This window comes from Entelurus aequoreus, linkage group LG10 (assembly GCF_033978785.1).
Source record: "Entelurus aequoreus isolate RoL-2023_Sb linkage group LG10, RoL_Eaeq_v1.1, whole genome shotgun sequence".
NCBI classification, from domain to species: Eukaryota; Metazoa; Chordata; class Actinopteri; order Syngnathiformes; family Syngnathidae; genus Entelurus; species Entelurus aequoreus.
This window is the reverse complement of record NC_084740.1, coordinates 52,159,139-52,173,975: the sequence shown is the minus strand read 5'-3', so window position 1 is coordinate 52,173,975 and position 14,837 is coordinate 52,159,139.

The window sequence follows — 14,837 nt, the reverse complement described above, 5'->3', positions numbered from 1 at the left end:
TAGTAAAGTTACAGACATGATGTGTTATGTTTAAGGCTAAATGTAAAACATTACCAGTAAAGTTACAAAAAAGGTTTGTGAGAACGAAGAGCATAGAAGAAAAGGTCATTTCCAACATCAGTATTCAAGGACAACTTTAAAACAAATGTGTATATGAGTGGTGGGAGTTCAACTATGGAAGCCTCTTTACAATGAGATAAAATATTGTAAAAATATATTCCAATTGAAAAAAATATATAAAGACAGAACAATAAGATCATATGGACAGCCATAAGTGTTTACATTTTGCTTTATATTTATTATTTTACTTATTATTATTTTGCCTGGTTTTGTATTTGTTGTTGTTACTTTTTTTGTTTTGTTTTGTTCGGTTTGTACTTCATGAGGTTTTGCACTTGTGTTTTTTTGTTTGTTTTCATTATATTTGGATGCAATTGTTGGTTTATATGATATCCATTAAGTAAGACTACATATTATGTTGAAGGGGGCAGGAAAATATATGATTTTTCTTCATCCTGCTCCTTCTCAGGCATTGGTGTGTAAATGTATAATTGAATAATTGAGGTATAATTGTCTGTCGAACAAAGATGCACATCAATGAAGGAGATAAATAAAAATGAAATGAAATGAGTTTTAAACTATTGTAGTTGCGTTCTGTACAAAAAGTGCACTTTAATTGAGTGTTGTTTTGATATGTCATCTTAGTGACATCATGCACAAAAGTGCACTAATAGCTTGTTTTAAAATGTCTCTGACAATCTTGCAGTTTCTGTTTTGGAAATGACATGAATGTTTGTGCCACTGCTTAATAACTGTTTCATAAATACACTTTTAGTTGTGATTTCCCTCTCTGCATGAACGTTTAAAAGTAGCATATATTAATGCAGTATGAAGAAGAATGTTTTTAATGTAGACACATAGAATCATCATACTGCTGTGATTATATGCATCAAGTGTTCATTCAAGGCTAAGGCAAAATATCCACATATATATCGTGTATCGTGACATGGCCTAAAAATATCGAGATATTAAAAAAAAGGCCATATCGCCCAGCCCTAGGTGTAACCATTAATTTAATGGTAAAGCCAAAAGCACAATATTACTGTTAAATGCAGTGTGTCATAACCTGTTGGTGGTGAACCCCAAGATGCAGAGATGGCAGGGAAAACATGATTTTAATAGGATAACAGGAGACAGAAAACAGGAAACAGGAACCAGCAAACATGAAACCAATTATCGAGCCCCTGACTGGAGGGCGAGGCAGGCATAAATAGCAGGTGTGGCCAGGCTGCCAATCAGCAGCAGGTGAGGGGAAACAGCACCCAGGGAGCCAAGCAGGAAATGGAACCAAAATGAGAGCACTGACAGGAAATAAACACCAACCAAGGAAACACAACCCGACGTGAATGTGACGGATGGTCACACAGTGCACTATATAACAATATGCATCGTACTACGACATAAAGATGTCTGTCGTACGATGTAATTCTCTATTGTTTATATTGTGACTTTGACGTCTGGGCTGCGGCGAATATAACTGCAGCAGCACTGCAACACTGCGGTAGCATTTCAACACCACGTGAAATAACTTTTACAGCGAGAGGCGGCGAAGTATGGATGTCAACAATGTAGCAGTCTGATGCGAGCAGAGAAGGAACACACAATGTAAGCGATACCAACAAAGCCCATTGATAAATGTCTGCCAAAAAGAAGGAAAAGGAACTCCTTTGTTTGGAATTAAAAAGTTAAACACCGATCAAACAACGATAGGCTTATCTTCGAAACATGTCGCCAGCGACTTGAACACGCCTAATCTTTCCTATCTCTTGAATACATAAGAGACCCAATAAGGGTCCCTTACTATTAACTATCTGTCATTTAACTGGGGACACCCTAAACTACCTCTAGGGGTCCCCACACCCCACTGTATGTATTTATTTAGTTTGCCTTTTCTTTAGCCCACCCCTATAAAGTTATTCATTTGCTCTACCTACAGTAAACAAGAGCTTATATCTATATCTTGACAAAAAAAACAATGACTTGTGTGTTGTTTGGGTGTGCAGTAAAACTTTTCATGAGCTCAACTCACCTGAATGCAGTTGAGCTTCTCAATTATTTTCTGTTGCGACCCCCCTTGAAAGAAAACAATCTGCATATCATTGTAGGTTTATCAACATTATAGAAAACAACACACTGTCCTTTCCTCGTCTCCCACTGAAAGGCCTACTGAAATGTTTTTTTTTTATTCAAACGGGGATAGCAAATCCATTCTGTGTGTCATACTTGATCATTTTGCGATATTGCCATATTTTTGCTGAAAGGATTTAGTAGAGAACATTGACGATAAAGTTCACAACTTTTGGTCGCTGATAAAAAAAAAAGCCTTGCCTGTACCGGAAGTAGCGTGACGTCACAGGTTGAAGGGTTCCTCACATTTCCCCATTGTTTACACCAGCAGCGAGAGCGATTCGGACCGAGAAAGCGACGATTACCCCATTAATTTGAGCCAGGATGAAAGATTTGTGGATGAGGAACATGAGAGTGAAGGATTAGAGTGCAGTGCAGGACGTATCTTTTTTCGCTCTGGCCGTAATTTAGGTAAAAGGGCTCATTGGATTCCAAACTTTCTCCTTTTTCTATTGTGGATCACGGATTTGTATTTTAAACCACCTCGGATACTATATCCTCTTGAAAATGAGAGTCGAGAACGCAAAATGGACATTCACAGTGACTTTTATCTCCACGACAATACATCGGTGAAGCACTTTAGCTACGGAGCTAACGTGATAGCATCGTGCTTGAATGCAGATAGAAACAAAAGAAATAAGCCCCTGACTGGAAGGATAGACAGAAGATCAACAATACTACTATCAGGAGACACCGAACCAAACACTGGACCTGTAACCACACGGTTAATGCTGCGCCGCCTGTCGAAGCCTAGCAATGCTGTTGCTAACGACGCCATTGAAGCTAACTTAGCTACGGGACCTCGTCAGAGCTATGATAAAAACATTAGCGCTCCACCTACGCCAGCCCTCATCTGCTCATCAACACCCGTGCTCACCTGCGTTCCAGCAATCAACGGCGCGACGACGGACTTCACCCGATCATCGATGCGGTCGGCGGCTAGCGTCGGATAGCGTGTCTGCTATCCTCAAAGTCCTCCTGGTTGTGTTGCTGCAGCCAGCCGCTAATACACCGATCCCACCTACAGCTTTCTTCTTTGCAGTCTCCATTGTTCATTAAACAAATTGCAAAAGATTCAACAACACAGATGTCCAGAATACTGTGGAATTTTGCGATGAAAACAGAGCTGTTTGTATTGTGATACAATGTGTCCCAATACTTCCGTTTCAACCATTGACGTCACGCGCATACGTCATCATACATAGACGTTTTCAACCGGAAGTTCCCCGGGAAATTTAAAATTGCACTTTATAAGTTAACCCGGCCGTATTGGCATGTGTTGCAATCTTAAGATTTCATCATTGGTATATAAACTATCAGACTGCGTGGTCGGTAGTAGTGGCTTTCAGTAGGCCTTGAAGGTACAGTGAAGCCAAGTGCTGCATACACTGTCATATTCTGGTATTTAAAAAAATGCATGTTCCCAGAGGTCACAGGCGCCTGCCATTGCACTGCGCCGCCCCACTATTTGAGAAGGATGTGTGTTCCAAATTTGTGTTCCACGTCATAGACGAAGAGAGCAGTTTTGATTTTGGTTTACATAGTAAACAACTAAAAACTAAGGTTTGGGGCATTGTTTTCTCTAAACCCATACATTTGTCTAAATGTGGCCAAGGACATGCATTATTGTGGGTTTCCTGCACGTCATCTTCATCACAGAAGAGAAAACTTCATCTGCAGGAGAAAATCCCTCTGTCATTTTCTAGTATGTTGTTTTTTTTTGGAGTCGTCATCTTTGTCTCCGACTACCTCGTCATCATGTGACATGAGTGCGTGACTGTTTTGATTTTGCTGCCTGGTTTCCATGATCCGCCTTATCTTGCCTCTGATTGGCCAGTCTGTAAAGTTTCGCCCTAACCTTAAAGGCCTACTGAAAGCCACTACTACCGACCACGCAGTCTGATAGTTTATATATCAATGATGAAATTTTAACATTGCAACACATGCCAATACGGCCGGGTTAACTTATAAAGTGCAATTTTAAATTTCCCGCTAAATTTCCAGTTGAAAACTCCTTTGGATATGACGTATGCGCGTGACTTAGCCAGTAGAACAGAGGTATGGCTCCCCCATTGAGGCCAATACAAAAAGCTCTGTTTTCATTTCATAATTCCACAGTATTCTGGACATCTGTGTTGGTGAATCTTTTGCAATTTGTTTAATGAACAATGGAGACTGCAAAGAAGAAAGTTGTAGGTGGGATCGGTGTATTAGCGGCTGGCTGCAGCAACACAACAAGGAGGACTTACTTGGATAGCAGACGCGCCAGCCGATGCCAGCCGCCAACCGCATCTGTGATCGGGTGAAGTCCTTCGTCGCGCCGTCGATCGCTGGAACGCAGGTGAGCACGGGTGTTGATGAGCAGATGAGGGCTGGCTGGCGTAGGTGGAGCGCTAATGTTTTTTATCATAGCTCTGTGAGGTCCGGTTGCTAAGTTGCTAAGTTAGCTTCAGCGTTGTTAGCAACAGCATTGTTAAGCTTTGCCAGGCTGAGAATTATTAACCGTGTAGTTACATGTACATGGTTTAATAGTATTGTTGATCTTCTGTCTATCCTTCCAGTCAGGGATTTATTTATTTTGTTTCCATCTGCATTTGAGCCAGATGCTATCACGTTAGCTCAGTAGCTAAAGAGCTTCGCCGATGTATTGTCGTGGAGATAAAAGTCACTGTGAATGTCCGATTCGCGTTCTCGACTCTCATTTTCAAGAGGATATAGTATCCGAGGTGGTTTAAAATACAAATCCGTGATCCACAATAGAAAAAGGAGAGAGTGTGGAATCCAATGAGCCAGCTTGTACCTAAGTTATGGTCAGAGCGAAAAAAGATATGTCTTTCACTGCATTCTAGTCCGTCACTCTAATGTTCCTCATCCACAAATCTTTCATCCTCGCTCAAATTAATGGGGTAATCGTCGCTTTCTCGGTCCGAATCACTCTAGCTGCGTTGAAAACAATAGGAAAATATCAGGAGGTGAACAACTGACTACGTCACGCTACTTCCGGTAGGGGCAAGGCTTTTTTTTTTTTATCAGAGACCAAAAGTTGCGAACTTTATCGTCGTTGTTCTATACTAAATCCTTTCAGCAGAAATTTGGCAATATCGCAAAATGACAAGTATGACACATAGAATGGATCTGCTATCCCCGTTTAAATAAGAAAATTAGATTTTAGTAGGCCTTTAACCAATTGTGAGTCATCATACGAACACCAACCAATGATCATGGATTTTCTCCATATGTGTGGATGTTGTCATTCATCCAGGTCATTGGCTTTTCTCTCTGTCTTTTCTTTTGCCTGGATTCGCAGTCCATCATTTCCCTTTGTAGCTTGTAGCTTAGATGTAAGCTACCTCGCTAAATGGGTCTAAAAGTAGCTAAGCTACAGGAAAAGCTACTTCTTAAAAAAAGTAGCTAAGTTACCACCAAGCTATTGGAAAATGTAGTTAAGCTATGTAGCTTAGCTACATGTGGCTTGTTACTGCCCATCACTGCAAACGAGCCTAACAGAGTTGCAGTAGACAAGCACAAACCTGTGCTTGAATGGGAAACACTAAAGTACAAACCCTGTTTCCATATGAGTTGGGAAATTGTGTTAGATGTAAATATAAACGGAATACAATGATTTGCAAATCCTTTTCAACCCATATTCAGTTGAATATGCTACAAAGACAACATATTTGATGTTCAAACTCATAAACTGTATTTTTTTTTTGCAAATAATAATTAACTTAGAATTTCATGGCTGCAACATGTGCCAAAGTAGTTGGGAAAGGGCATGTTCACCACTGTGTTACATGGCCTTTCCTTTTAACAACACTCAGTAAAGGTTTGGGAACTGAGGAGACACATTTTTGAAGCTTCTCAGGTGGAATTCTTTGCCATTCTTGCTTGATGTACAGCTTAAGTTGTTCAAGGTAATCAAAAAGGTCAACCAACGAACGAGATTTCTCTACAGAATCTCCTCTATGGTCAACAAAAGCACCTTGAAGATTCCAGCGGGAACTCTCGTTCAACCCTTTTTTGATTACGCTTGCACCTCCTGGTACCCTAGCACCTCCAAAACCCTCAAATCTAGACTCCAAACATCCCAGAACAAGCTAGTCAGGTTACTTTTAGACCTCCACCCCGGATCACACCTCACTCCTACCCACTTCTCCAAAGTGGGCTGGCGCAGGGTGGAGGACATACCATACCATACCATACCAACTTTATTTATAAAGCCCTTTAAAAACGAGTAAAACAACTTGCACTGAGCCTAGTCTATAAAATCCGCTACACCTCCCTGATACCGAAGTACATGTCAAACTACTTCCTTAATGTAAATGACCGCCATAACCACAACACCAGGGGGAGCTCCACTAACCACGTTAAACTCAGATTCCGATCCATCCATCCATACACACACACACACACACACACACACACACACACACACACACACACACACACACACACACACACACACACACACACACACACACACACACACACATACATACATATATATATATATATATATATATATATATATATATATATATATATATATATATATATATATATATATATATATATATATATATATATATATATATGCCCACTACTTGCTGTCCATATCCTACCAAGTCAGACCTACACTGTTCCAATATCCATTTCTCTGTTCTCAATTATTGATGACTGATGAAAACAACCAAACCTACCCCCCCGCCCCCCCAACCACCCACCCACCCAACCACCCACCCACCCCCGCTCCACACCCAAGATTGTAAATAATGTAAATAATTCAATGTGATTATCTTGTGTGATGACTGTATTATGATGATAGTATATATCTGATAGTATATATCTGTATCATGAATCAATTTAAGTGGACCCCGACTTAAACAAGTTGAAAAACTTATTCGGGTGTTACCATTTAGTGGTCAATTGTACGGAATATGTACTGTACTGTGCAATCTACTAATAACAGTTTCAATCAATCAATCAAAGAGGAAGACTGGTCGCGCGCAACAAGACAGCATAAAATAGTTATTTGATTTGCATGATGGACTGAGTAATACAGCCTTAAAACACAATCGCAGATACCAGGCTTCTCTATGTTGTGTTCATATTTTGCATGGTTGCCTACGCGCTCATCTTATCCTGGGGAATTCCGAGTGAGGGACTTGAATGTCAAACATTTTGTGGATTTGTCTGTTGCCAGTAGAGAGTAAAATGCATTGTGCAGACAGTCCTTATTGTGAATAATATGTATGTATACATAATATATACTGTATAATGTCCTTGTTTCAAGTTCTCCATGCAGTTCTAATATTCTTGCAGCATCTAGCTCTGCAGGGCCCTCATGATGACAGGCATCTAAGCTACTGGCCTGTAGTATTTATAGGACTACTTCCTGAGCAATGCAGCCCATCTTAAAGGCCTACTGAAATGAAATGTTCTCATTTAAACGGGGATAGCAGATCCATTCTATGTGTCATACTTGATCATTTCGCGATATTGCCATATTTTTGCTGAAAGGACTTAGTAGAGAACATCGACGATAAAGTTTTGGTCGCTGATAAAAAAGCCTTGCCTGTACCGGAAGTAGCGTGACGTCACAGGTTGAAAGGCTCCTCACATTTGCACATTGTTTACACCAGCAGCGATAGCGATTCGGACCAAGAAAGCGACGATTACCCCATTAATTTGAGCCAGGATGAAAGGTTCGTGGATGAGGAACGTGAGAGTGAAGGATTAGAGTGTATCTTTTTTCGCTCTGACCGTAACTTAGGTACAAGCTGGTTCATTGGATTCCACATTATCTCCTTTTTCTATTGTGGATCACGAGATTCGTGGATGAGGAACGGGAGAGTGAGGGATTAGAGTGTATCTTTTTTCGCTCTGACCGTAACTTAGGTACAAGCTGGTTCATTGGATTCCACACTCTCTCTTTTTTCTATTGTGGATCACGGATTTGTATTTTAAACCACCTCGGATACTATATCCTCTTGAAAATGAGAGTCGAGAACGCCAAATGGACATTCACTGTGACTTTTATCCCCACGACAATACATCGGCGAAGCACTTTAGCTACGGAGCTAACGGGATAGCATCGTGCTTAAATGCAGATGGAAACAAAAGAAATAAGCCCCTGACTGGAGGGATAGACAGAAGATCAACAATACTACCAAACTCTGGACCTGTAACCACACGGTTAATGCTGTACCGCCTGGCGAAGCCTAGCAATGCTGTTGCTAACAACGCCATTGAAGCTAACTTAGCTACGGGACCTCGACAGAGCTATGCTAAAAACATTAGCTCTCCACCTACGCCAGCCCTCATCTGCTCATCACGACCCGTGCTCACCTGCGTTCCAGCGATCGACGGCGGGACAAAGGACTTCACCACGATGATCGGTGCGGTCGGCGGCCCGGAGACGGAGGAAGTCAAGGTAAAGACAGCGGCACGGCGGCGGGCGTTGTAGCTTTCGACGACACCCCGACCGCCATCAGAGTCGGCAAGAAACATATATTTCCCCAAAGTTACGTACGTGACATGCACATAGCGGCACACACGTACGGGCAAGCGATCAAATGTTTGGAAGCCAAAGCTGTACTCACGGTAGCGCGTCTGCTATCCAACTCAAAGTCCTCCTGGTTTTGTTGCTGTAGCCAGCCGCTAATACACCGATCCCACCTGCAGCTTTCTTCTTTGCACTTCTTTGCAGTCTCCATGGTTCATTAAACAAATTGCAAAAGATTCACCAACACAGATGTCCAGAATACTGTGGAATTTTGAGATGAAAACAGAGCTTTTTTGTATTGGATTCAATGGTGTACCAATACTTCCGTTTAACTAGTGACGTCACGCGCATACGTCATCATACATAGACGTTTTCAACCGGAAGTTTAGCGGGAAATTTAAAATGTCACTTTATAAGTTAACCCGGCCATATTGGCATGTGTTGCAATGTTAAGATTTCATCATTGATATATAAACTATCAGACTGCGTGGTCGGTAGTAGTGGCTTTCAGTAGGCCTTTAATTGTCCTGAAAAACGCAGTAAAAAGCCCCACACATGTTATGATGATGTATTTGTGTGTGCATAGATGGATATTTACAGTTGGTAACATTACGTGTAGCCATTGTGAGATTATTTACAAATGAACTCCAAAAATGAACATGGTAAATCTTAATTTAAAAGGAATTATGTTTAGTCGCAGCTCGTTTTATGAGCTTCATTGACTCTATGACCAAACTCATAACTGAAATAACTTGTATCTCAAATCAAACACCACATCTAGTGTGTGTGTGACAATCATTGGTACTTTAATTAATTAATTAAAAACATCGCCCATTAAATTAACTAACATCAATTCAATCAGTGCTCGGCTCCCTCAAAAAAGCACGAACATATAACATCCCCTTTTTAAATATAAAAACAAACTTTCAGTTAATAGATATTTTATGAAAAACAGTACAAAAGAACGTACCGTATTTTTCGGACTATAAGTCGCAGTTTGTTTCATAGTTTGGCCGGGGGTGCGACTTATACTCAGGAGCGACTTATGTGTGAAATGATTAACACATTAGCGTAAAATATCAAATAATATTATTTATCTCATTCACGTAAGAGACTAAACGTATAAGATTTCATAGGATTTAGCGATTAGGAGTGACAGATTGTTTGGTAAACGTATAGCATGTTCTATATGTTATAGTTATTTGAATGACTCTTACCATAATATGTTACGTTTACATACCAGGCACGTTCTCAGTTGGTTATTTATGCCTCATATAACGTACATTTATTCAGCCTGTTGTTCACTATTCTTTAGACATTTTAAATTGCCTTTCAAATGTCTATTCTTGGTGTTGGCTTTTATCAAATACATTTCCCAAAAAAATGTGACTTATACTCCAGTGTGACTTATACATGTTTTTTTCCTTCTTTATTATGCATTTTCGGCAGGTGCGACTTATACTCCGAAAAATACGGTAATACAAACAACTACAGTAGTTTTATGAAGTAATTAAATAATAATGTACAGCCTTTAACTTGTTGAGTGGACTTCTATAGTATCTCCTTCCAGTTGCTACTCCGTCTAACACACCATCAGCAGCTTCTTCATGTTTGGATGGATACATTTCCACTGTTGAGATATTATTTTAACGTCCCTATGACTTCTCCTGCTTCAGTATGGTGCAGACTAGCAGTGCTACACTTTAACGTCCTCGCCAAGTTGGCTGAGCGGTCGGTCATGTTTTTGATTATTTCTTTGCTTAATTCAATGAATGTCATCCACTTGTCCTTCACACTCACGTTCTCCGTTACAATGGTTGGAAAAAAGTGATGTCGATCTCTAGCTATAGGCCAGTGCTATAGAGCAAGACCAGTTGTTTTGGGGCGGACCTTACAGAATCCATTCTGACAATCGCTATGGCAACTAGCGGTGGGGAGGCTCGTAACTGACGTTTATGCTCGCAACTCAAAGCATAACAAAAGGCTGAGATAAAGCTTGTTTTTTCAAATAATTGTAAGTTGGCGTATTCATAAGTAAAAGGTACCACTGTACAATAAACGTTTTTGTATTACGTACATTATATGTTTATATTAGGGATGTAACATTTATCGGTGTTAATGAAAAACGGCGGTAAAACTCCAGATGGTTAGCGTTACCATTTCAAATTTTAAATATTGTTAAACGGTGATTGATTATGATGATCCGTTGCCCAGATCATGTTTTGTTTAGTTGAACACTCCCTTAGTTCTGTTTTCAGCACCCCTGGGTTTGTGTTTTCTTGGTTGCCATGGGTGCTGATTATTTTCACCTGCCTCTGTTCAGTGTTCGGTACGCTCACCTGCACTAATCAGAGAGCTATTTATTCCTGCCTCTCGCCACACTCGGTCTGGCTGTTTTGTTTGCGTTACGTTGGTATACTTTTTCATTCATGTTTCTATGCTAAGCTTTTTCCTTAGCTTCCTTTGCTATCGGTACGCTTTCCTGTATTTTTTTATTACAGACTGATTTATGGAAAAAAAACAATTTTCCTACCAGCACGCTGTCTCTGGAGTCCCCTTTGCATCTTGGGGAAACGATCTGCGCATTAAAATGCGACCCCAGCGTAACATTGATAACCACACTTGCATTCAACTCGCGGACTGATGATACTGCTAATTTCCTGAAGACGCAAGCTAGCAGCTAGCGCTGTTAATTGCTAGCTAGTACCTAGCACCGCAAATCCCTCCTAACATGTATTAAAAACACGTGCAAATGTGATAGCACACACAAAGCTGATCTACTTAACTTGTGTAGATTGCGCATCTTTAAAGGCCTACTGAAATGAGATTTTCTTATTTAAACGGGGATAGCAGATCAATTCTCTGTGTCATACTTGATCATTTTGCGATATTGCCATATTTTTGCTGAAAGGATTTAGTAGAGAACATCGACGAAAAAGTTCGCAACTTTTGGTCGCTGATAAAAAAAGCCTTGCCTGTACCGGAAGTAGCGTGACGTCACAGGTTGAAGAGCTCCTCACATTTCCCCATTGTTTACACCAGCAGCGAGAGCCATTCGGACCGAGAAAGCGACGATTACCCCATTTATTTGAGCGAGGATGAAAGATTTGTGGATGAGGAAAGTGAGAGTGAAGGATTAGAGTGCAGCGCAGGACGCCAGGGTGTATCTTTTTTCGCTCTGACCGTAACTTAGGTACAAGGGCTCATTGGATTCCACACTTTCTCCTTTTTCTATTGTGGATCACGGATTTGTATTTTAAACCACCTCGGATACTATATCCTCTTGAAAATGAGAGTCGAAAACACGAAATGGACATTCACGGTGACTTTTATCTCCACGACAATACATCGGTGAAGCACTTTAGCTACGGTGCTAACGTGATAGCATCGTGCTTAACTGCGGATAGTAACAAAAGAAATAAGCCCCTGACTGGAAGGATAGACAGAAGATCAACAATACTATTATTACTTCTACTATCAGGAGACACCGAACCAAAGCCTGGACCTGTAACCACACGGTTAATGCTGTCCAGCCTGGCGAAGCCTAGCAATGCTTTTGCTAACGACGCCATTGAAGCTAACTTAGCTACGGGACCTCGACAGAGCTATGCTAAAAACATTAGCTCTCCACCTACGCCAGCCCTCATCTGCTCATCAACACCCGTGCTCACCTGCGTTCCAGCAAACGACGGCGCGACGAAGGACTTCACCCGATCCTCGGTGCGGTCAGTGGCTAGCGTCGGATAGCGCGTCTGCTATCCAACTCAAAGTCCTCCTGGTTGTGTTGCTGCAGCCAGCCGCTAATACACCGATCCCACCTACAGCTTTCTTCTTTGCAGTCTTCATTGTTCATTAAACAAATTGCAAAAGATTCACCAACACAGATGTCCAGAATACTGTGGAATTATGTGGTGAAAACAGACCAATTAAGCTGGCCACTGTGCTATTCCAAAATGTCTGCGGAAACGTCATCATACCGAGACGTTTTCAGCCGGATAATTTGCGGGAAATTTAAAATTGCACTTTATAAGTTAACCCGGCCGTATTGGCATGTGTTGCAATGTTAAGATTTCATCATTGATATATAAACTATCAGACTGCGTGGTCGGTAGTAGTGGCTTTCAGTAGGCCTTTAATGAGCAGAATAAAAGGCACAATCGATTTAGTGTGTGTGCCTTCATTTCGCTGAATATATGCTGATTATTAAAACACCCAAAATACCGGGCGGTGGAGACGCAAATATAATAATTCAGCACTCGCATTGTGATTCATTAAAACTGACGCTGTTTTACATCAATATTTAGTATGTCTGCAATGTTCGTGCAAACTGGCAAAGTTATGCACAAATGGCTGTGAGAAAGGAAGCATCACGACGCAAAGACATACGATGGAGAGAAAATTATGCGCCGTGTGTGTGTCAACACATTGGAACTGTTCAAACTAAAAATATTATACGTATCACCTATTCAACTAAATATCAATTCATAATTTTACAGCTGCTTGGTGACTTAAAGGCCTACTGAAAGCCACTACTACCGACCACGCAGTCTGATAGTTTATATATCAATGATGAAATCTTAACATTGCAACACATGCCAATACGGCCGGGTTAACTTATAAAGTGCAATTTTAAATTTCCCGGGAAACTTCCGGTTAAAAATGTCTATGTATGATGACGTATGCGCGTGACGTCAATGGTTGAAACGGAAGTATTGGGACACATTGTATCACAATACAAACAGCTCTGTTTTCATCGCAAAATTCCACAGTATTCTGAACATCTGTGTTGGTGAATCTTTTGCAATTTGTTTAATGAACAATGGAGACTGCAAAGAAGAAAGCTGTAGGTGGGATCGGTGTATTAGCGGCTGGCTGCAGCAACACAACCAGGAGGACTTTGACTTGGATAGCAGACGCGCTATCCGACGCTAGCCACCGACCGCATTGATGATCGGGTGAAGTCCGTCGTCGCGCCGTCGATCGCTGGAACGCAGGTGAGCACGGGTGTTGATTAGCAGATGAGGGCTGGCGTAGGTGGATAGCTATTGTTTTTAGCATAGCTCTGTCGAGGTCCCGTAGCTAAGTTAGCTTCAATGGCGACGTTAGCAACAGCATTGCTAGGCTTCGCCAGATTGGACAGCATTAACCGTGTGGTTACAGGTCCAGAGTTTGGTAGTATTGTTGATCTTCTGTCTATCCTTCCAGTCAGGGGCTTATTTATTTTGTTTCTATCTGCATTTAAGCACGATGCTATCACGTTAGCTCCGTAGCTAAAGAGCTTCACCGATGTATTGTCGTGGAGATAAACGTCACTGTGAATGTCCATTTCGCGTTCTCGACTCTCATTTTCAAGAGGATATAGTATCCGAGGTGGTTTAAAATACAAATCCGTGATTCACAATAGAAAAATGAGAAAGTATGGAATCCAATGAACCCTTTTACCTAAGTTACGGTCAGAGCGAAAAAAGATACGTCCTGCACTGCACTCTAGTCCTTCACCCTCACGTTCCTCATCCACGAATCTTTCATCCTCGCTCAAATTAATGGGGTAATCGTCGCTTTCTCGGTCCGAATCGCTCTCGCTGCTGGTGTAAACAATGGGGAAATGTGAGGAGCCCTTCAACCTGCGACGTCACGCTACTTCCGGTACAGGCAAGGCTTTTTTTATCAGCGACCAAAAGTTGCGAACTTTATCGTCGATGTTCTCTATTAAATCCTTTCAGCAAAAATATGGCAATATCGCGAAATGATCAAGTATGACACATAGAATGGATCTGCTATCCCTGTTTAAATAAGAAATGTTCATTTCAGTAGGCCTTTAAAATAGGTTCTGTTGTCTAGCTAGCATGTCGACAGTATTTCGTCCTAAAAAGGTGCTGTGTGCTGCATACTCCACTACGCAACAAAACTGCACAGGTTGGATCGTTGGAGTGTCATAATGTTCAGGGAAATGAGTGTCTCTATGGTGACAGCATGCAGAATCCTCATTTAAATATGGACTTATGTACCACTCTTGCATTTGTAATCAATGGTGCACGTAGTCTTAGTAGATTCCACACAACACAGCCCCTAATGTAGACACAAGTTTATCGTTTGCACACACTGTTTAGCACGTGTTATTTAGATGTTAGTAGATCAGGCCCTA